Genomic DNA, 10,865 nt, shown 5'->3' on the forward strand with positions numbered 1-10,865 from the left:
GCCACGATACGATAAGGTAATGATTCAGTACTTGACGATACTACTGAATCTGCTACGATACGATACGATACGGTAATGATTCAACATTGACGATACTACTGAATCTGCCACGATACAATACGGTAATGATTCAGTACTTGATGAGACTACTGAATCTGCCACGATACGATAAGGTAATGATTCAGTACTTGACGATACTACTGAATCTGCTACGATACGATAAGGTAATGATTCAGTACTTGACGAGACTACTGAATCTGCTACGATACGATAAGGTAATGATTCAGTACTTGACGAGACTACTGAATCTGCTACGATACGATAAGGTAATGATTCAGTACTTGACGAGACTACTGAATCTGCTACGATACGATAAGGTAATGATTCAGTACTTGACGATACCACTGAATCTGCCACGATACGATAAGGTAATGATTCAGTACTTGACGATACCACTGAATCTGCCACGATACGATAAGGTAATGATTCAGTACTTGACGATACCACTGAATCTGCCACGATACGATAAGGTAATGATTCAGTACTTGACGATACCACTGAATCTGCCACGATACGATAAGGTAATGATTCAGTACTTGATGAGACTACTGAATCTGCTACGATACGATAAGGTAATGATTCAGTACTTGACGATACTACTGAATCTGCCACGATACGATAAGGTAATGATTCAGTACTTGACGAGACTACTGAATCTGCTACGATACGATAAGGTAATGATTCAGTACTTGACGATACCACTGAATCTGCCACGATACGATAAGGTAATGATTCAGTACTTGACGATACCACTGAATCTGCCACGATACGATAAGGTAATGATTCAGTACTTGACGATACTACTGAATCTGCCACGATACGATAAGGTAATGATTCAGTACTTGACGAGACTACTGAATCTGCTGGATTTTTACACACCGGTCGTGTGTCCTTTTCCGATAACAATGTGCGACGTATAATCAGTTATAATCTATTCATGATTGTTGTCATGTTCCAGTTAAAGTCAATCTATCGATCCAAATGACGTTTGGATGTTGCATTGCGACAGCTGCTTGTGATGTTACATACTACATAGGCTAAAATCTAAAATCTATCAAAAATAATTTAAAAAAAAGACGACAGAGTAATGAACCCAGCCCGTTCCTTTTGCATTACACCTGTGACTATATTTCACGATGACTTTATGAATGTGCGTAACGAAACCTTATGAGGATGTATTATTTATCTTTTAAAGACAGGTGGGTTTCACCCCGCTAGTGCGTTTACGCCAGCTGTTCCTGATGTTGCGGCTTATTCCGTTTCGACGGAAGCGTAGAGCAGCGTAACGCCTGATAAATCCACATCAAAATCCACTTTCGAGGCAAACTGTGTAAATAAATGGAAGAAATGTAAGCTAATATTGTTAATTAAAGTCAGTCATGTGACATGGGTTCTGTCGCCAACTGAACTAAAGTCAAGCCAGTGTGAGTTTGTAGCATAGCACGGCTCTAATCTTAGGCAGCGAGGCTGTTCCGCAGTGTCAGCTAGCAGTCACACCCAACACACACACACACACACACACACGCACACACACAGAGCTCTAACAACACTCTGTCACACACAAGCGCTCATTCATACTGCAGCAGGAAGCTGCGCTGATCTTCTTGGCTCTCTCTCTCTCTCTGAGAGTGTGTGTGTGTGTGTGTGTGTGCCAGACGCACAGGAAGTGACCGTTAGAGAGAGTGTGTGCTGATGAAGTGGAGAGAAAAATCCCATCCACCATCTTTTATAGCACATGCAGGGGGAAGCTGACGGTGTTAATCATCCACACTGCACCACCGTCATGCCTGTCATACATCACCATCCTCACGCTGACACAGCACAGTGCAGGGGCACCGAGAACAACACCGACGAGTGCGTCTGAGGGTGAGGGGTGGAGCAAAGCGTCATGGGATGTGTAGATTGCTGAGGAAGAGGATTAGACTCATTGATCACTCGGATTATTGTAATCAGATTGTTGTACAGTAACGGCAAACGGGAAGAATCAGGATGGAGATGTGTGTCATCATCACTTTCATCAAAATAGGGTTTTTATTATTAATATTTTAATTCCATCACTGAGCTTCACACACCACGCTGACTGTATCAGACTTTCTTCATCCTCAGACTCTTCATATTACCAAGGAGGTTTTGCTAGTGTTATTAGATTTATTAGATTGTTATTAGAAGTAATGACTTCCTGTAAATAGGGAGAATATAAACAAATACAAACGTGAAATCCAGCACCACAAAGACAAACACAAAAGATCGAACCCTACTCTCACTCTAGCACGCAACAACGCGACAGGCGAGCGTATGTACATGCGTATGTGACGTAGACGCTTTATTTCAGCATCAGCGGCAAGCGGTAAAACGACTGATTACATTTAAACTTCGATTTTAGCAGCTCTAGACAAATTAGGCATGACACGTTAAAGTGACGAATCCAAACGATAATCCGATCATTCTTCAGTCCCCCAGTCATGAATCTTGCTCCTACCTGCAGTTAATACCCTCGAGGGTGCCTCTATGGTAGATAAAATGTGATAAAGTGCCCTCTAGGGTGCCCCTACAGTAGATACAATGTGATGAAGTATCCTCTAGGGTGTCCTACCAGTAAAAAAAAAAAAAAAATGACAAAGTGGCCGCTAGTGTGTAGCTCCAGTATATAAAACAGGACAAAGTGCCCTCTAGGGTTTAGTTCCAGTAGAGAAAATATGAAAAAGTCTCCTCTAGGGTGTCCTACCAGTAGAGCAAACATGACAAAGTGCCCTCTAGGGTGTCCTACCAGTAGAGCAAACATGACAAAGTGCCCTCTAGGGTGTCCTACCAGTAGAGCAAACATGAAAAAGTGCCCTCTAGGGTGTCCTACCAGTAGAGAAAGCACGGCACCGTGCCCTCCATGGTCTCCTACCAGCAGAGAAAACATGACAAAGTGCCCTCTAGGGTGTCCTACCAGCAGAGAAAACATGACAAAGTGCCCTCTAGAGTGTCCTACCAGTAGAGAAGACATGACAAAGTGCCCTCTAGGGTGTCCTACCAGTAGAGAAGACATGACAAAGTGCCCTCTAGGGTGTCCTACCAGTAGAGAAGACATGACAAAGTGCCTTCTAGGGTGTCCTACAAGTAGAGAAATATTGATGAAATGCCCTCTAGGGTGTCCTTATAGTGGGGAAAATGTCATCAAGTGTTCTTTAGGGTTCCCATACACGCGAAGAAACAAGATGAAGTGCCTAATAGGAGGTGATATTTTATTTATTTATTTATATTTTTTTAAATAATGAGCCTAATATATGAAAAGTTTTTGTTTACAATCATGGAATAGAATTCGGACAGAAGTTTTGTACTGAAGAGGTGCGTGGTTACAAAAGTTTGCACACCCCCTGATCCCTGATCTTTGACACATTTCTGCAGTATTTATACAAATAACAAATGATATCATTTAATATATTTTTATAATATATACCTTATATATTAATATATACCTTCAACTTGACACAACATGAATGGGTTCTCGTGTGATGTGTTTGGGTGAAACTACCATTGTTACTCAGTTTTTAACAGATCCATACACACTTTACACCACAAAAAAACAAAACCAAAAAAAAAAAAAATGCTGAACGCTGAGTCTGAGCGGTCAGAAGGTGTGCGTTATGTTCGTATTACAGCACAGATAGCTCCGGCTGCGACGTAAACAAATAATATTAATCCACTTGCTCTAATATGTTATTGTTTCTATAGTAACAGCTCATACACAGGGACTTGTACTACGGCGGAAGCGACACGTGATCTAAGACGAATAATAAAAAATGGATTTTAAAAAACGTACACGATGTTTATTTAACGTTTATTTAACGTTTATGGGAGGTGTCTCAGCTGGAAGCGCAGTGTGCGTGAGAGAGCGAGAGAGAGAGCGAGAGAGAGAGAGAGAGAGAGAGAGAGAGGCTGGTGAGGGAATGATTGAAACAGCGGTTATAACGTAAGTGAGAACATGAACTAACTTGCCTCTTCGATGTTCCACAACATTATCTCTAAGCTATAAACCGTTAAAATGTGTGACGTGACGTCCATTAATAAATGAAACGTTGAAAAGAATCCACTGTGGGTTTGCTAATGTATTACACCGCCCTGATATCCTTCAAATCCCACCTCCTCCGTGTCTGTGCATGGAGTTCGCATGTTCTCCCCGTGGTTTTGGGGGTTTCCTCCGGGTAGTCCGGTTTCCTCCAGCAGTCCAAAGACACGTGCTGACCGGCATCTCTAAATAAATTGTCCATCGTGTGTGAATGTGTGTGTTGCTGTACGCTGTGATGGATCGGAGCAAGTTCCCCAGGATAGTCTCCAGGCTCCCCGTGACCCTGTGTAGGATAAGCGGTATGGAAAATAGATAGTCTGGGTGGATATACCCAAAAAGGAAGCACTTTATCCCGGTCAGGGTGTGTGGTGGATGAGGAGTCTCTCCCGGGAACGCTGGGTGTGAGACGGGATGGGACGTGAGTCTGTCACAGGGCACCATGCACATACACACACAGACTCACACACTTATTCGCACCTAGGGGCAATTTATCGTCGGAAATCGACATACTAGCACGTTTTTGGAGGTGCAAGGAAACCGGAGAACCTTCAGGAACCCCACACGGATACGGGTGGAACATTTACAGACAGTAACTCCGGCTCAGGCTCGAACCCGGGACCGTGGAGCTGTGAGGCAGCAATGCAACAAATGTTACTCCCTGCACCACTGCATTTACCCACCGCAAGTCAAGCCGATCTAAATGCAAGTTCTTTCCTCCATTTGTTTTTTTTTTTTGCTGGTGGTGTCATATTGTTACAGCTTCATTATTATTATTATTATTATTATTATTATTATTATTATTATTATTATTCCCTTTACACTGTGCTATCTTACAGCAGCATGTGAGTGCTTCCAAACGCAGGGAAGCTTGCTTTGAAGCCCCACCCTGTGCCCACTATCAGTCCTGCTTAGGAAGTCAGTTCACGTCCACCAGCAGAAGGCGAAAACCGTGTCAGCGTTTCAGCGTCTCGGCGTTGCGGACAGCTCCTCGCGCACGGCGTTAAACACGTGATGCAACTCCACGTTTTGAAACGCCACGTTGATAAAAGCGGATTCGGACCGTGCAGATGCAACATCACAGCATCACACACACACACACACACACACACACACACACACCTGCGTTTCAGTGAAGTTGCACTGTAAGTGTTACAGTCAGTAAGAACTGACTCAGGCACTAAATAAATAAATAAGAAGAAGAAAAAAAGAAAAGAAAGGAATAGATGACGCCACGTCGCCATGGCAACGAGGCAGGAGAAGCGAAACACACCGGCGATCAGTGAGCAGACCCGTTACTGATACACACACACACGCACACGCACGCACGCACGCACGTGCGAGCGCTAATGGATAGCTATTTGACCAGTTTTAACCGTTTTACAAAACCTCACTCTGAACCTGGGAGTGTTGTAGCTTGTTTTTTTTTTTTTTTTTTAAATGGTTGATGAGACTAACGAGCGGATCCACCCACACCCTGTGTCCTGAGTGAATTAACCACCTCAGCGTGGGTCCTCCAGCAGAGTTCAATCCCATTCCGCGTGCAATGCGCAGGATGTGCACTTTACATAACGAGTTATAAAAGCTCGTAGCGCGTAATCGACCCCGGAACACGAGTGAGGCAGAGGCGGAACATCTGTACTATATAACACAATAAACATCACGTGCACGCGCAGGTGTACGGATGATGCCTCAATCATCTGATGTCCGGTAATAAATAGATGTGCAGAGAGATGAGCAAAATGCAAAGGCACACACACACACACACACATACACACGCACAAGCGCGCGGGCGCACATCTGCCGTAGACGTGTGTGTGTGTGAGAGAGAGAGAGAGACAGGGAGAGAGAGAGAGAGATCCAGGCGCGGTGATCTTACCCGTTTTAAAGCTGAATGTGATAGCAGGCTCGGCGAGGTGCGGCGGGTCGCTCTTGGCTCGCGCTCTCCGGACAGGCGCGCGCTCCGCCGTCGATGCCGCCATAGAGGCGCGCGGCGCGTAGACACGGACGGAGGAGGTGGAGGAGGAAGAGGAGGAGGAGGCACGGGCTCCGGTAAATACACACAGAGAAACAGAGTGAGAGAGAGAGAGAGAAGAGAAGAAGAAAAAGAGAGGGACAGAGGCAGCATGGGAAAGCGTGCGCGGGGGAGCAAACGGAGAGCAGGATCCCGCCCACTAACGGAGGGGATCCAAAATATCAGCGACGACGCGGATTATAGGCTATAAATACAGAAAGGCAGTGCATTAGGCTAATTGTCTTAACGCACGAGCACACTGCAAAGCACCGTCATTTTATTCAATCAGCATTTATTTATCTTCTTTTCACTTTTCACTTCCTTTTTTTTACTTTTTGTATTTGTGCAATGACACCCAAGTAGTTAAATGAGAGAAATGTGTGTGTGTGTGTGTGTGTGTGTGTGTGAGAGAGAGAGAGAGAGAGAGAGAGATAAATGTGAGAGAGATAGAAATGTGTGTGTGAGAGAGAGAAAGATGAGAGAGAGAAAGATGAGAGAGAGATAGAGAGATGTGTGTGAGAGAGAGAAATGTGTGAGAGATAGAGAAATATATGTGTGAGAGAGAAATGTGTGTGAGAGAGAGAGAGATAGAGAGAGAATTACAAGAGAGATAGAGAGAAATGTGAGAGATAGAGATAGAGAGAAATGTGTGTGTGAGAGAGAGAAATGTGTGTGAGAGAGAAATGTGTGAGAGAGAAATGTAAGAGAGAGATGTGTGAGAGAGAAATGTGTGAGAGATGTGTGAGAGAGAAATGTGTGGAAGAGAGAGAGATGTGTGAGAGAGAGATGTGTGTGTGTGAGAGAGAGAGATGTGTGTGAGAGAGAGATGTGTGTGTGAGAGAGAGATGTGTGTGTGAGAGAGAGAGATGTGTGTGTGAGAGAGAGAGTTGTGTGTGTGAGAGAGAGAGATGTGTGTGTGAGAGAGAGAGTGATGTGTGTGAGAGAGAGATGTGTGAGAGAGAGAGATGTGTGTGAGAGAAATATGTGTGTGAGAGAGAGATGTGTGAGAGAGAGAGTTGTGTGTGTGAGAAAGAGAGATGTGTGTGTGAGAGAGAGAGTTGTGTGTGTGAGAGAGAGAGATGTGTGTGTGAGAGAGAGAGATGTGTGTGTGAGAGAGACAGTAGAATCTTTAACATAATGAATTTAAAAAACAGTGACGTGGTTTTATTATTTTTTTTCCCTTCCCACTATTCCTTCATTTTCACGTGATCACACATCATTCACGTGATCTCGCGCACGTCTATGTGACGTCACACGTGCAGTGATAAAGCACATCACGCTATAATGCACCTTCATGTGAGATTATAAATGAAGTGTGTGTGATTGTTTTTCATAAGAGGATGTCTGAGATTCAGGGCTGTTTCAGGAACCTTTAGGGGGCCGTAAGCGAGAACACACACACACACACACACACACACACACACGGCAATCGTTTTAATTTTTATATGAGATAATAAACATAATTAATGCGTCATTATATTGGATGAGATAAAAAAAACCCAACTTTAATAAGCAAGAAATGAAAAACAGCTGGAGAAGAACACAACTGCACTGAACTATTCACGGAGTCAGTAAATCACATTTCAGTCCCAGGATCCCACAACAGAGTCCACTAAACTGACCACGTCAAGATGCGTGTGTAAACCTGAGTAACGTTTGACAACAAATTTCGTACAACAACAACAACAACAACAACAACAACGCTTAGAAAATCTTCAACGTTTTCCAAATTCACAACCGGTATTTTCTCAGATTCAGTATGGACGGATTGAATAGCTATTAATCGATAATAAAATCTAATAAAGAGAAATATCAGGTGCGAATATTGAAGACATGTTTCCTTATCGCGCCTCAGAAATGGCCACGAGTATCGTTCGGCTAGCTCGCACGGAGAAAAGCTTGGACTCATTTCTTCATGTTTTTAAATTATCATCTGAGTTGCTTGAGAGAAAAAGAAAAGAAAAGAAAAAAAAGCTCGATTGGAGGCGATTGACATGTCGACCACCTGAGCGGCGATTACGAGTAACGTCGACAGACTGCTGTTGTCCTGGCGCTTAGCAACAGAACACATGTCAGTTCGGCAATTGTTACTCTGGATACATTTACAGTATTTAGCATACGCCCTTATCCAGAGCAATTTACACTGATCTCATTTATACAGCTGAGCACGTGAGGTTTAAGGGTGTGGCAGCGTGGCAGGACTGGGATTTGAACTCATGACCTTCTGAGCAGAACGCAGACATCTTAACCATTGAGCTACCCCTTCCCTTGGATGCTAGCTAGCTAGTACGACCGCAGACAAACCAAGGAAATCCAATTACTTAGCATTCATTTCATACCAATGCTGTGGACCTGATATGAATGTTTCATGCTCACTGCCGCCTCTGGCCTTAGTCACGCTAGTTACCGAAATTTCGTAATGTTCGTAAATGGCAGCTCCTATTGTTTTCACACCACACGTAGGCACATCATGACCGCCGTGATCCGTAAACCTTTTCGGCAAACGATGATAACGTGTTCTTTTTGTGTAGCTGTTCCAGGCGCCCCCTGGTGGTCTGAGACCCTACTCGTCCTGCATCTAGGAAGAAACGGCCGTGCTGGTATTAAACTTAGCCCTGAATCTCAGAAGTGGATAATACAAACCTTTCACTTTTGTTCGCACCACGTTACTGAACATTTTTGGAAGCAGTACATGTCTAGGCATACGTCTAGACCGATATTTTACTATTCAAACGCGGTTCAATTAGTTTACATTTACTGCATGTGGCAGTCGCCCTTATCCAGAGTGACGCACGACCAAGCAGCTGAGGGTTAAGGGCCTTGCTCAAGGGCCCCAGCAGTGGCAGCTTGGTAGCGCAGGGATTTGACCTCACAACCTCCGATGTCTTAACCAGCTACCACTACCCAGATTTGAAAAACTCCGGCAAGGACGACGCATGATACCAACACTGGCGTCCTCACACTAACTAAGAGACTCTCTCAACATAACACACTAAAGATTAGATATCAGGAACACATATCAGATCTGATCTGAGGTCGGAATACACCTGATATGTGAACCGTGGGATATTTCTGTACAGTAACTCACAACCTTCTGCTCACTAGGGACCAGTATTTCCTCAGTCCACCTCGTCTGACATATCTCATCAGTTAATAATCAGGTTGAACTCTTTTTACCAGAGGCCAAAAAATGGGACTTCCACCTGTTTTGGTTGTGTCCGTGTTCAGCAGTGAATTTATTTGTGATGTCACGCTCCACAGTAGCAGTTAATGGCTCATATGAAAGTTGATTTTTTTTAATAAGTATTTCTTTTTATCTAGCCTACAAGGTTTTTAAATGTTATAATTGTATTGTGGCAGCTGTATCCGGTCATTTACTATTAAAAAAAAAAAAAAAAAGCTTTAGTTTTATTTCTGTACCAATGTTATTGTGAAGAAGTGTATACTGTTTGCCCAGCAGGGGGCTCACAATTCCCTTCCTGTCGCAATTTCCCCATCTCCCACCTCCTATCTCCGAGTCAAGATACTCTACACACAGAAACCCAACAGTGTCCTGACTAATCTTCCAACAGACTCGCAGCGATAACATCATTCATTTGTTTATACTGTCCGATAAGTCCCGCTGGTGGACTGGAACGCCAGTGAGAAAGCGTTAATGTGGAAAATTCGTAAAGTGAATAAAATGTTGGTCGTTTCGATGCTCTGATCTTAATTCCACACCAAAAGCAGCTCGTATAATTGCAGAACAATGGCCGAAGCACGTAAAATTGCACGTATTTTCTCCCCAACAGACATAATGATAATAGTCATATGAGGACGGGAGTACTTTCATTTCTTTACTTTACAAACCGCGCTTGTTACTGTTACATCCTTTTCGGGGAATTAATTCGAGTGGATGGTCCGAGTGTAAAATTTATTCTGTTAAGAAACCGGAAGCTGGAAAGGTTAACGAGTTATATACAGCATATATCAGACGAAAGGTGAGGGTTATTGCATCATAAAATATAAGAGCCAATCATGTTCCAATATGCAAATACCAGCTGCTGACATATGCTGTGTTCATCTACAGCTCGCAACTCAGAATTTCCAACCTCCGACTGCAACGTCCCCTCAACTTGGAATACTTGGAACGTCAAGTATTCCAAGGGGGATGGAACATGAAGCGCGTTCTCATTTGCATATTCGTCAAACCGGGATGTTTCCGTGCTTCTGTTCCGTTTACTGAACACCTTTTTGTTATTATTTACTAGGGAAAATAAACGTGTGGTCTTCAAAACCAGCTTTACGTGACTTTAGGTTGGAGCTGTAATAATGCCGATGCTGTAAGAGAGGTATTGGCTGTAATCGCCGGTCCGAGCGGGTCGGGACACACAGAGAGCTTCGGAGAGCCGAGCACGCTTTAAAGAGCGACCTGATAATGGAAATGTCTCGGCAGGTTAATGCGTCTCGCGCGCGGTGTCGAGGGCCACGACGAGGCGGATAACCGCATTAAATCAGCGTCGAAAAGGGAGGCGGCGGACGCTGGAGTGTCTCCGAGCGAGGAGTCGAAAGAACCAAATCGATTATAAGAAGGGCAAAAGTTATGAAGAGTCAGAAGTCACGTGATCTGAGGTCCATGCTGAGATGGAATCATTTCTAAACAGTTAAGCGAGGAATACAACGCTCGGTGTGATTATATTCAGTAAAGGCTTCATGAATCGTCTCGCTGTTACTGCAAAACGTTTACATGAACGTGTATAC

This window comes from Ictalurus furcatus, chromosome 7, assembly GCF_023375685.1.
Source record: "Ictalurus furcatus strain D&B chromosome 7, Billie_1.0, whole genome shotgun sequence".
NCBI classification, from domain to species: Eukaryota; Metazoa; Chordata; class Actinopteri; order Siluriformes; family Ictaluridae; genus Ictalurus; species Ictalurus furcatus.